The sequence below is a fragment of the Glycine max genome, chromosome 16 (genome assembly GCF_000004515.6).
Source record: "Glycine max cultivar Williams 82 chromosome 16, Glycine_max_v4.0, whole genome shotgun sequence".
In the NCBI taxonomy this organism is placed as follows: Eukaryota; Viridiplantae; Streptophyta; class Magnoliopsida; order Fabales; family Fabaceae; genus Glycine; species Glycine max.
The window spans coordinates 16,609,312-16,619,412 of record NC_038252.2 but is presented as its reverse complement, the minus strand read 5'-3'; the positions used below and the strand labels follow the sequence as shown (position 1 = coordinate 16,619,412).

The 10,101-nt window shown below is 33.7% G+C and overlaps 1 non-coding gene across 1 annotated transcript; it reads left to right on the top strand.

Annotated features, from left to right (window-relative positions):
* Positions 1 to 9,162: 9,162 nt before the first annotated feature.
* On the top strand, positions 9,163 to 9,368 carry MIR10437 (microRNA MIR10437). Its single transcript, NR_161732.1, has one exon. It is a non-coding gene; the product is annotated as a microRNA MIR10437 (primary transcript).
* The last annotated feature ends 733 nt before the right edge of the window (positions 9,369 to 10,101 follow it).

Sequence of the window (10,101 nt, the reverse complement as noted above, 5' to 3'; positions counted from 1 at the left end):
CAACAGCCTTCAGGAGGAATCTTTTGGAGGGCCCAAGTGGGCCTGGTTGCTATTTGCACCCCCATTTTTACTAAGTACACCCCCTGCCTTTTTTTGGTGATTCTTTTTTCGTAAAGTTACGAAAACTTATGAATTTCGTAACGATACTTGTTTTCTTTCCGTAATGTTACGGAACCTTGCGGATTACATAATCATCCCCTTTTTGACTTACGGAATGTTACGGAACCTCACTAATTGTGCAACGATGCTTCCATTTGATTTCCGGTGTGTCACGGAACCTTACGGATTGTGCATCAATATTTTCTTTTGTTTTTCAGAATGTCCCGGAATTTCACAAATTGCCTAATGACGGGTGCCAAGCACCTCACAAGGACCAAACAAAAGTCGCATGTCATCAAGCAAAGGTCCCCGGACGAAATTAGGGTATGACAATGGTTGAATATTTTACTTGTGCAGAATTCCAGTGTTTTGATATATATGCAATGACATGTTCTTGGTGATGGACTCTCTGTTTGAGGATACCACCATAACCTATGTCTGATGCATTGGTTTCAACAATTTTGAATGCTTATGGAATAAAAGGATACAGACATTTTATGGATTGGACTTTAAGTTTGATATCTTTAATTGTTTGGGTATGAAGGTCAGTCAAAGGAGGCGGATTTTTCTTCAGCCTATCATGTAATGGTTTCATACTATTGTTGAGATATGGAACAAATTCACCTACATAATTCAGACAACCTAGAAATCTTTGTAACTGGGTTTTGTCTAACATTTGGTCGGGGAATTTGTTGGCAAACTCTATTGATCTATCTATTGGAATGATTGTTCCCTTATGTATATTATGACCAAGGAATCTAATCCTAGTTTGAAAAAGGTTGATTTTTGATTTAGAGACCGCTAAACCATTCTGTTTAATAATATGAATGAAGGTCTGAAGATGTTTGAAATGTTGGTCAATATTATGGGAAAAGATTAAAACATCATCTATGTAGACGATGACAAATTTTGAATAAGGATTGAAAATATCATTCATAATCTTTTGAAATTCTGAAGGGGTATTCTTCAGTCTGAATGGCATTACATTCCATTCATATTGCCCGAAAGGTACAGTGAATGCCATTTTGTACCTATCCAATTCTTGGATTTGGATTTGCCAAAATCCAGATTTCATGTCAAATTTGGAAAATATTTTTGCAGAGTTTAATCTGCTGAGTAAATCCTTTTTGTTTGGAATAGGGTACCTAATCCATTGTAAGGCTTGATTAAAAGGTTTGTAATTTATGACTAGGCGAGGCGTACCTTGCTCAAGTTCAGATTGTTTATTCACATAGAAAGCTGCACAAGACCATGGGCTTTTGCTTTTTCTGATTAAGCCTTTATCAAGCAAATCTTTAATTTCTCTTTGGCAATATTGAAGGAGTTCTTCATTCATTTGGATTGGCCTAGCTTTTGTGGGAATTTGTTTATCCCTAAAATCCTTTTCATAAGGAAGATCAACAATGTGTTTTTCCTATTCCAAAATGCATGTGACAGGTCGAAACAAATGGTTGATTCGATATGTTGTCATAACAATTGAATCTTTTCTTTTATTTGAGGTTTTTCCAGTTGTATTTGGTTGTTACTAAAAGATACTTCTTCTTTTAAGAAGTTGATTTGGTTAATCTTATTTCCTATAAGATTTATATTTCTAGAAATTGGTTTAATGGAAAAATTAAATATAATTTTTTTGCCTAAATGAGTTGTGGGAATTAAGCCTTCTAAAAGTACAGTTTAAATCGGCTCCTGTATCAAATAGGGCCATTCTATCTAAGACAAAATCATTAATTATGATTCTAATTTTTATGTTAAATTTTTGGATTTTAATCTTGTTGATTAATCCCATAAATATTTCATCTTCTAAGTTTTCGATCTCTTCTTCTATATCCTTTTTATTACTCTCAGAATCACTACTTTCATCTAGTTGGGAAAGGATAATTTGATGGATTTCTTGTTGTTGACGAAGTTCTTTAACTTCTCTTTCTAAATTATTAATCTCTATTTGGAGATCTTGGATTGTTGTTGGTTTAGTTGAAGTATTCTCTAGCCTTTTGAATATGTTGCTAACATCAAATTTATTATTTGTAATAAAATCCTTTTGTCTAGGTTTGGTTTCCAAAGTTTTCTTTAATTTTTCTAGAAAAATATTTTTTTCCTGGGGATCAGGTATAGAATTGATTACCTCAAACAAGAGATCTTGTTCTCTCGTTAGAGTGTTAATTTGTCCATCATCATCTGTTGGTGATAGTTGGTCATCCTATTGGATTATGTTAAGATTTTCATCAGAGAGTATGGAGGATGAAATTTTTGTTTCTTCCTCTGAAGTTTCTATGAGCAAATTATTTATTTGCTCTTCAATAGCTGGTTCTAGGGTAAGATTTCTTAATTTCTTTTTTAACCTACAATACTTGCTAATGTGGCCTTATTTTCCACAATTGTAGCACGTTATTTTTTATTTTAATTTTTGTCGGGGATTTTCTATTTCCTTACTTGTTGAAGGTTTGTGTGAGTATCTCCTTCTTGTAAATCTCTTTTTGTGGACTGGTTTATTCTCATGGATTTCTTTCCTAGAGGTTTGTTTTTTCTTTTGTTTTGGACAAGCTGGTAGGCCAAATTGTTCACAGAAAGAACCTAAGTCCCTCTTTGTTTGAGCTTTTTCTTTGGCTAATTGTCTTTGGATTTCGTCATCTTGACAAATTTTCAGGGCTACCTTTTGGACATAAGAAATTAATTAACCATAACTTAAGCTTTCATATGGAATGTCTCCATTAGCAGACTGGCTATGAATTTTATCTCTAACCTTATCTCCTAATGATCTTGGAAGACTGGCTAGAAAATTTTCTTTCCAAAAAGGTTGTTGACTGTCTTCTCTAGTGTAAACCCTAGTTAGGAAGGTATCTCTGTACCACCTAAAATCGGCTAAAGTTCTACACTTAAGATTTGATAATAATTTTGCAGACCTATCTTTCTAGAGAGATGGGTCTCCAATGAAATGTTGGGCTATTGTAAATATTAATGTATTAATAGTGTCAAAAATATCCTTATTATCGTCATTAGTAATGACTTTTCCATTGAGATCCATTTTAACTGCACTGTAGATTTTTGATTTTTCATCATTAGTGAGATAATTATCCCACCAACCTTTTAACTATCCGGAAAATCCTGCCACTAAAATATCGATAATGGTTTCTTCCGAACACTCATGTGATGTCTGGTAGGCTGTGGCTACCATGGTCATATGTTGGAGTGTATTCATGATATTATACTTCGTCTGTGCATCTATGTTTCATTCATAGATGTTGTTTGCACTAAAACTTTTAAAATTGTTTTCACCTCTTTCTTCTAATAGAAGGTCAAGGGTAGTTGGACGTTGGTAATATAACTTGGAGGGTGTTTTCCAGTGTCTGGAATTAATTGGATTTATATCTTTTTCTGATACGGAACCTACCTCAGTTGTGTTTTCTGAGTTTTGGTCACTGTCTTCATTAATGACATTAATTAATTTGGAGGTACTTCTTGTTACCATTTTTGATGTATTTTCAAAAGTTTGAGGAGTTTCTGGTATGACTTTAAGTAAACTATCAAGTTTATTTAATAATTCACTATTATTGTCACCTACTCCTTCGATTAAGGACTTGTTTTTTCTAAGTTCCCTAATTTTACGTTTAGCTTTATCGCTAATTTTGGAAGGTTTGAACAAAGGTTTTTCAATGGGAATACTTGATGAAGCTTCCTCGACTGATTTATGTTTGGGAACTACTTTAGTCTTGATGGACTCTCCTAAAACTTGTAAATATTTGTTGGTATAATTTTCCTGTTCCATTAGGCTTTTAATGTCCTTAGAGGTTACTTCCTCGTTGACATCTTTTGCTTTGAACGGACTGGCCATGACATGTTTATCATTATTGTCTTTAATCCTTGGTAGTTGGTATTGGGTTGTGGGAGGTAACTCCGATTGGATTAACTCACCATCCTTAGTTTGCCAATTTGTTATCACATTTGTTGTTGGATCACCTATGATGTCTTGTTTCCAAGGGTAATCTATATCCTTTCTAAAGGTATAAGCATGAAACCAGTCAAAGAAAAGGACATTAACTTTGACTCTTTCGACAAATTCATAGAACTCGTCTTGGATCTGTTTTCAAGAGCCAATAAACCGGCAAGAAGCCTTCCGGTCATATCCGCTTGGTTGGTGCAAACCAACCGGCGGGCATCATGCATGGAAAAATCAAATTTCCAATCATCATCTAAAGTACCTTCAAATGGTACACCTTCGCTAGACAATTGAGTCAAATCATAGAAGAGGGATTGGTCAATGACCATCTTTATCCCATAAACTTCTGAAATCAAGGTACTTTCTTGAATTTCAAGATTAGAATAAAAAGCTTTTACCAATTAACGTTCTATCCAAGGACTATGAAAGTGATGAGAGCATCTCTCAAGAAGTTTAAGTAAGAAAAACAAAAGGCTGACTTCCATCTTCAAAGATCTAGGCACTTGAATCATGAAAAAGGTAACATCAAAACCATTCTCTTTTAAATTTAGTTAATTGAAATTTTTCTTTCAATTAACTTGTTTATATGATGACTAACAATTTTTTTTTGATTGATTGCTATGTGCTTATATGTTTGATTGAGTTATTTTTCTTTCTTGAAGCATGAAGTTTATTATTAAAACAAATAGTTGATAGTACATATGATTCTTGCATGATTTTTTGTATGATATGTGAATTACTTGCTTAAAATATATTCATATTTTTTTAAATCTATTATGATATATATATATATATATATATATATATATATATTTATTTATTTTCATATAAAAGTTTTTAGATATAAAATATTTTGACCCTTTTTCAAATCCTTTCGCTCTAAGAATTCATTCAGCACTTAGTTTTCCTAAAAAGCTCTCTGGTAATCGATTACTACAATACTGTAATCGATTACAACAAGTCAGGAAGAGTGTAATCGATTACCAAATGTTGTAATCGATTACAACGCGTCCCCGCTCCTATAAATTCAGATTTCAAAATCAGAAATCAGAAACCTCCATTTCTCTCGTGAAACCCTCGTTCCCAATTTGTATTTCTGCCATAACTCACTCATTTCTTATCCAAATCACTTCCCACAAAGCCTAAAATTCATTTTTTTTATTCTCTTTCATTTCAACTGATTGAAATTTCAAATAAGTATCTCAAATGGGGGAACCATCAAAGAAGCGCAAAGGTTCTTCGAGTCAAAGCCAAAGGCACTCCGAGGCTCAGGATACTCCAATTCCTTCCAGTATTTCCTCCTCCTCATTGTTCTCATCGGAAGAACAACGTATACGGTACACAAACCTCTTCTCCTCTCGTTCTATCATTGACCCTAAGTTCATAGATATGGATTTCTTTTTTGATGAAAGTTTCGAATGCATTGAAGCATTTCAAAACTCAAATCTCATTCCCTTTATGTCTCTAAAATTGCCTGTGTATTCTGAATTTCAATTAACTAAATTTAAAAGAGAATGGTTTTGATGTTACCTTTTTCATGATTCAAGTGCCTAGATCTTTGAAGATGGAAGTCAGCCTTTTGTTTTCTTACTTAAACTTCTTGAGAGATGTTCTCATCACTTTCATAGTCCTTGGATAGAACGTTAATCTCCTTCTCCGAACCATCGGATGAGTCATTGTCATCGCAAGCAATATACGCCTTTTTGGATCTTCTTTCTTTATCGCTTTTCTTCTCATTCTTCTCGAGCCATGACTCATTTGTGGGGCAGTTTGCTTTTATGTGACCGGGTTGATTACACTTATAGCATTTAAGTGTAGGAGAAACTTCTTGGGATCTCTTCCCATTGTTGAAGTTATGGCTTCTCTCCATTCTTCTATTTTTGACAAATTTATGAAACTTCTTCACAAAGAGTGAGAAGTCCTCTTCATCATTAGATTCTTCTTTTTTTTCTTCTTCTTGCATTGAGGAGGAGGCTTTGAGTTCTATGCTTCTTTTCCTTTTGTCGGTCTCTTCATTTTGGTTGAGACATTGAAGTTCCATTTCATGTTCCTGTAATTTGCCAAACAAAGTGGCAAGAGACATAGAGGAAAGATCTTTACTTTCAGAAATGGCAGTTACCTTGGGCTACCATTCCCTACTTAGACATCTTAAAAATTTATTAATTAAATCTTCATTAGGGAAGATTTTTCCTACGGAGGCAAGATGATTGACTATATGTGTGAATCTTTTCTTCATACTTTGAATGTTCTCATTAGGATTCATCCTAAATAATTCATATTCATGTGTAAGGGTGTTGACTCTAGATCTTTTCACATCAGTGGTGCCTTCATGTGTAAGTTGGAGAGTATCCCACATCTCCTTTGCATTTGAGCAGTTTGACACTCTAAAGTATTCATCTATTCTTAGGGCAGAAGTGAGGATGTTTTTGGCCTTAAGATTATATTGGATTCTTCTTCTATCCTCTTCAGTCCATTTATCTCTAGGTTTTTGTGTTATTGTGCTAGTGCTTGCATCTACTATGGTGGGTATGTAAGGTCCTATTTTTATTGCTTCCTAAATGTTTAAATCTATGGCTTTAATAAGGATTTGCATTCGGGTTTTCCAATAGTGGTAACCCTCACCATTAAAGATAGGTGGCCTATGGATGGAGTTTCCTTCAGGAAACAGAGAATTTGAGGAGGCCATGAATCTTGAAGTTGTTAAACTTTCCTACAAGATACCTGCTCTGATACCACTTGTTGGATCAAGTGGCCTAAGAATAATTAAGAAGGGGGGATTGGATTAATTATGAACGTGTCTTGACTAATTAAAAATCTATCCTTCTTAATGTTACTAGATTCAATTAGGCTTTTACTACTAAGTTAAGAAAGTAAAGAACATAAATAGAAACTTAACCAAAAGTAAAAGTGATAATTAAAAGTACACAGCGGAAATTAAAGAGTGTAGGGAAGAAGAAGACAAACACAAGATTTATACTGGTTCAACCACAAACTGTGCCTACATCCAGTCCCCAAGCAACCTGCGGTTCTTGAGATTTCTTTCAACCTTGTAAAATCCTTTACAAGCCAAAGATTCACAAGGGATGTACCTTCCCTTGTTCTCTTTGAATAACCAAGTGGATGTACCCTCCACTTGAACTGATCCACCAGAGATGTACCTTCTCTTGTTCTCAGTATAATAATCCCCAAGTAGATGTACCATTTACTTGTACCACAAAGGATGTACCCTCCAATGTGTTGGGACAAAGAATTCTCAGGCGGTCCTTTGAATCTTTGTAAGGGGAAACAAAAGATATCTCAGGCGGTTAGTCCTTTGAGATCTTTTGCTTAAGGGGAAGGGAAGAATCAAAAGAATTCTTAGGCGGTTAGTCCTTTGAATCTTTTGGCAAAGGGAGAAGAGAGGCACAAAAGAATTCAGACGATTAGTCCTTCTATTCTTTTGGCAAAGGGAGAAGTGAATGAAGAAGATGAATAGCACAAGTTTTTGAACAAAGAACTTTTCTTGGAAGAGAAAGTGTTGAACAAAAACTTTTAGAAAGATGAAGAGAAATGAATTAGAAAGTTTTGTAGAAAGTGTTGAAAGATATTGAAAGATTGATTATCAAATTCATGCCATGGTCACATATTTATAATCACTTGATGACTCAAGTTAAAGTTTGTGACTCTTGGCAATTTCTTTAAAACTAGTCACCCTTTAAAAATTGTGACTCTTTTGAAAACTAGTCACTTAAAAAGTTGTGACTTTTGAAAAAATCTTCAGAAGCAAGTCACTTGAAGAATTGTGACTTTTAGAAATTTATTTTTCGAAATCAGTCACTGGTAATCGATTATCATTAAGGTGTAATCGATTACACATCAACAGATGTGACTCCTCAGTTTAAATTTTGAAAATCAAAATGTTTTAGAAGCTCTGGTAATCGATTACAAGTATTGTGTAATCGATTACACAAGTTTAAAATGATTTAAAACTGTTTAAACACAAGTTGTGACTCTTGAAATTTGAAATCTAACGTTTTAAAACACTGGTAATCGATTACTACCTTATGGTAATCGATTACTAGAGAGTAAAACTCTTTGGTAATGATTTTGTGAAAAACTTCTTGTGCTACTCAATGTTTTGGAAAACTTTTTTTAGTACTTATCTTGATTGAGTCTTCTCTTGAGTCTTGAATCTTGATCTTGATTATTCTTGAAACTTGATTCTTGATTCTTAACTCTTGATTCTTTGGCATCATCAAAATAACCTTGGAAGGCATTGCTTCCACACTTTGTCATATCAGTGATAAACAAAGTTGTCTCTCCTCTTTGAGGTTTTAATAAGACTCTAGATGCACAAGTGTTCATGACTTTGTACTGGATCCTATAAATTAAAGCCGCTAGAATTGATCCTTCTTTCATGTCAAGGCCATGAAAGTGGATGTTTAAGAATAGAGAGTCAAGAATGTTTCTGTCCATCAGACTCATTGTTTTATTTTGATAACAATTGAAGTATATTGAACATTGTCCTAGGCTTGTTTCTTCGGTTCCTATTAAGGAATCTTCAAATTTATTATGCCTAATGTCTCTAAAGCACATTAAAACTGTTGCATCTATGCCCATATCGATTAAGGGCTTGATGGCTACTTGTACACAACTGATGTGTAAATATTTGTATTTTGGGCTATGTTCATAAATTGAGTTTTTTGAAAGTAAATGAAATTCTTCCCCTATATATTGTCCTAGAGGAATATTATTTTCTACGGTTTATATTATGTAATCAAATTTGTGTTTGTCTTTAATTGTCTCAGGAACATACAGAGTGTCCTGAGGGATTTCTGAAATGTTCCAGTCATCCATGTTTTGGTTTATATCTTTGAATCGGACCTCCTCATCAAAGAGATTGTGTTTTGGGGCGACCTCATGGGTCTGGTTTTCATGTGTATTGAGCAAGTTATTATTTTTGGGCGAGTTCATTGAGGAAGAGGATGAAGATGAGTTAGATCTAAAAGAAATGCGAGGGAAAGTACGTAAAAGGCGAGACATAATGAATTCATTCTCTAGTATCTTCGCCGTCATATGGTTCCATAGAAATATTCCATAAGCATATATGTTACTAAATTCCGTGGATCTAAAATTTTTTAAGAAAAACTCTTTTTTTTTAACAGACAATATAGTTTGAACATTTCATCCATAGCCACTAGTATATTATGTCACAATATTTTAGTTGAATAATACACCTTAGTCTTACTGCCTTTTCTCATCCACGGGTCTTACAGCTACAGTATTATTCATCTAAAATATCAGACTGTTGTGCTTCCAGAAAATATTGTTCAAACATATACTGTTTAAATCAAAATTATTTACAAAGGTTCAAATCCATAAAATTAGTGAACATATATCCTTACAGACACTATTCCTACTTCCCCATCAGACTCTGATATATATATATATATATATATATATATATATATATATATATATATATATATATATATATATCCAAACTTAACATATTTTGTAATGTTTCATGCCATATTTTTGGATTATCTTATAGATTCTTCTTGATTATATCAATCAAGATCTTGTTTTTAGCTTTTGCTTGTCCATTTGTTGGTGCATAATATGGTGTTGAATTTGTAAGCTTGATGCCAACTTGTTGTGTGAATGAGTTCACTTTGTCTCCAGTGAACATAGTTCGTTGGTCAATAGTGATTGACTTAGGTATGTCGAATTTATAGATAATATTTTGTTTAATGAATTTAATCACAACTTCTTGAGTCATACTAGCCAATGGTTCAACTTCCATCCACTTGTAAAAATAGTCCGTTGCTACCAAAATAAAATTGCCTTTTGGATGAAGCTTGATAAATCTTGTCAATAACGGCCATGGCCCACCCCCTAAATGGCCAAGCTTGACCATTGCATGCATCTCTTTAGTTGAAATCTTTTTTAAGGTCCAAATCTTTGGCATTCTTCACATCTTTTAGCTTAATGATAACAATCAGCTGTTAACATTGGGCAATATTATCCATGCCTAATTATTAACCACTTCATCCTGGGTCTAAACCTGTGAGCACCACACAATCCTT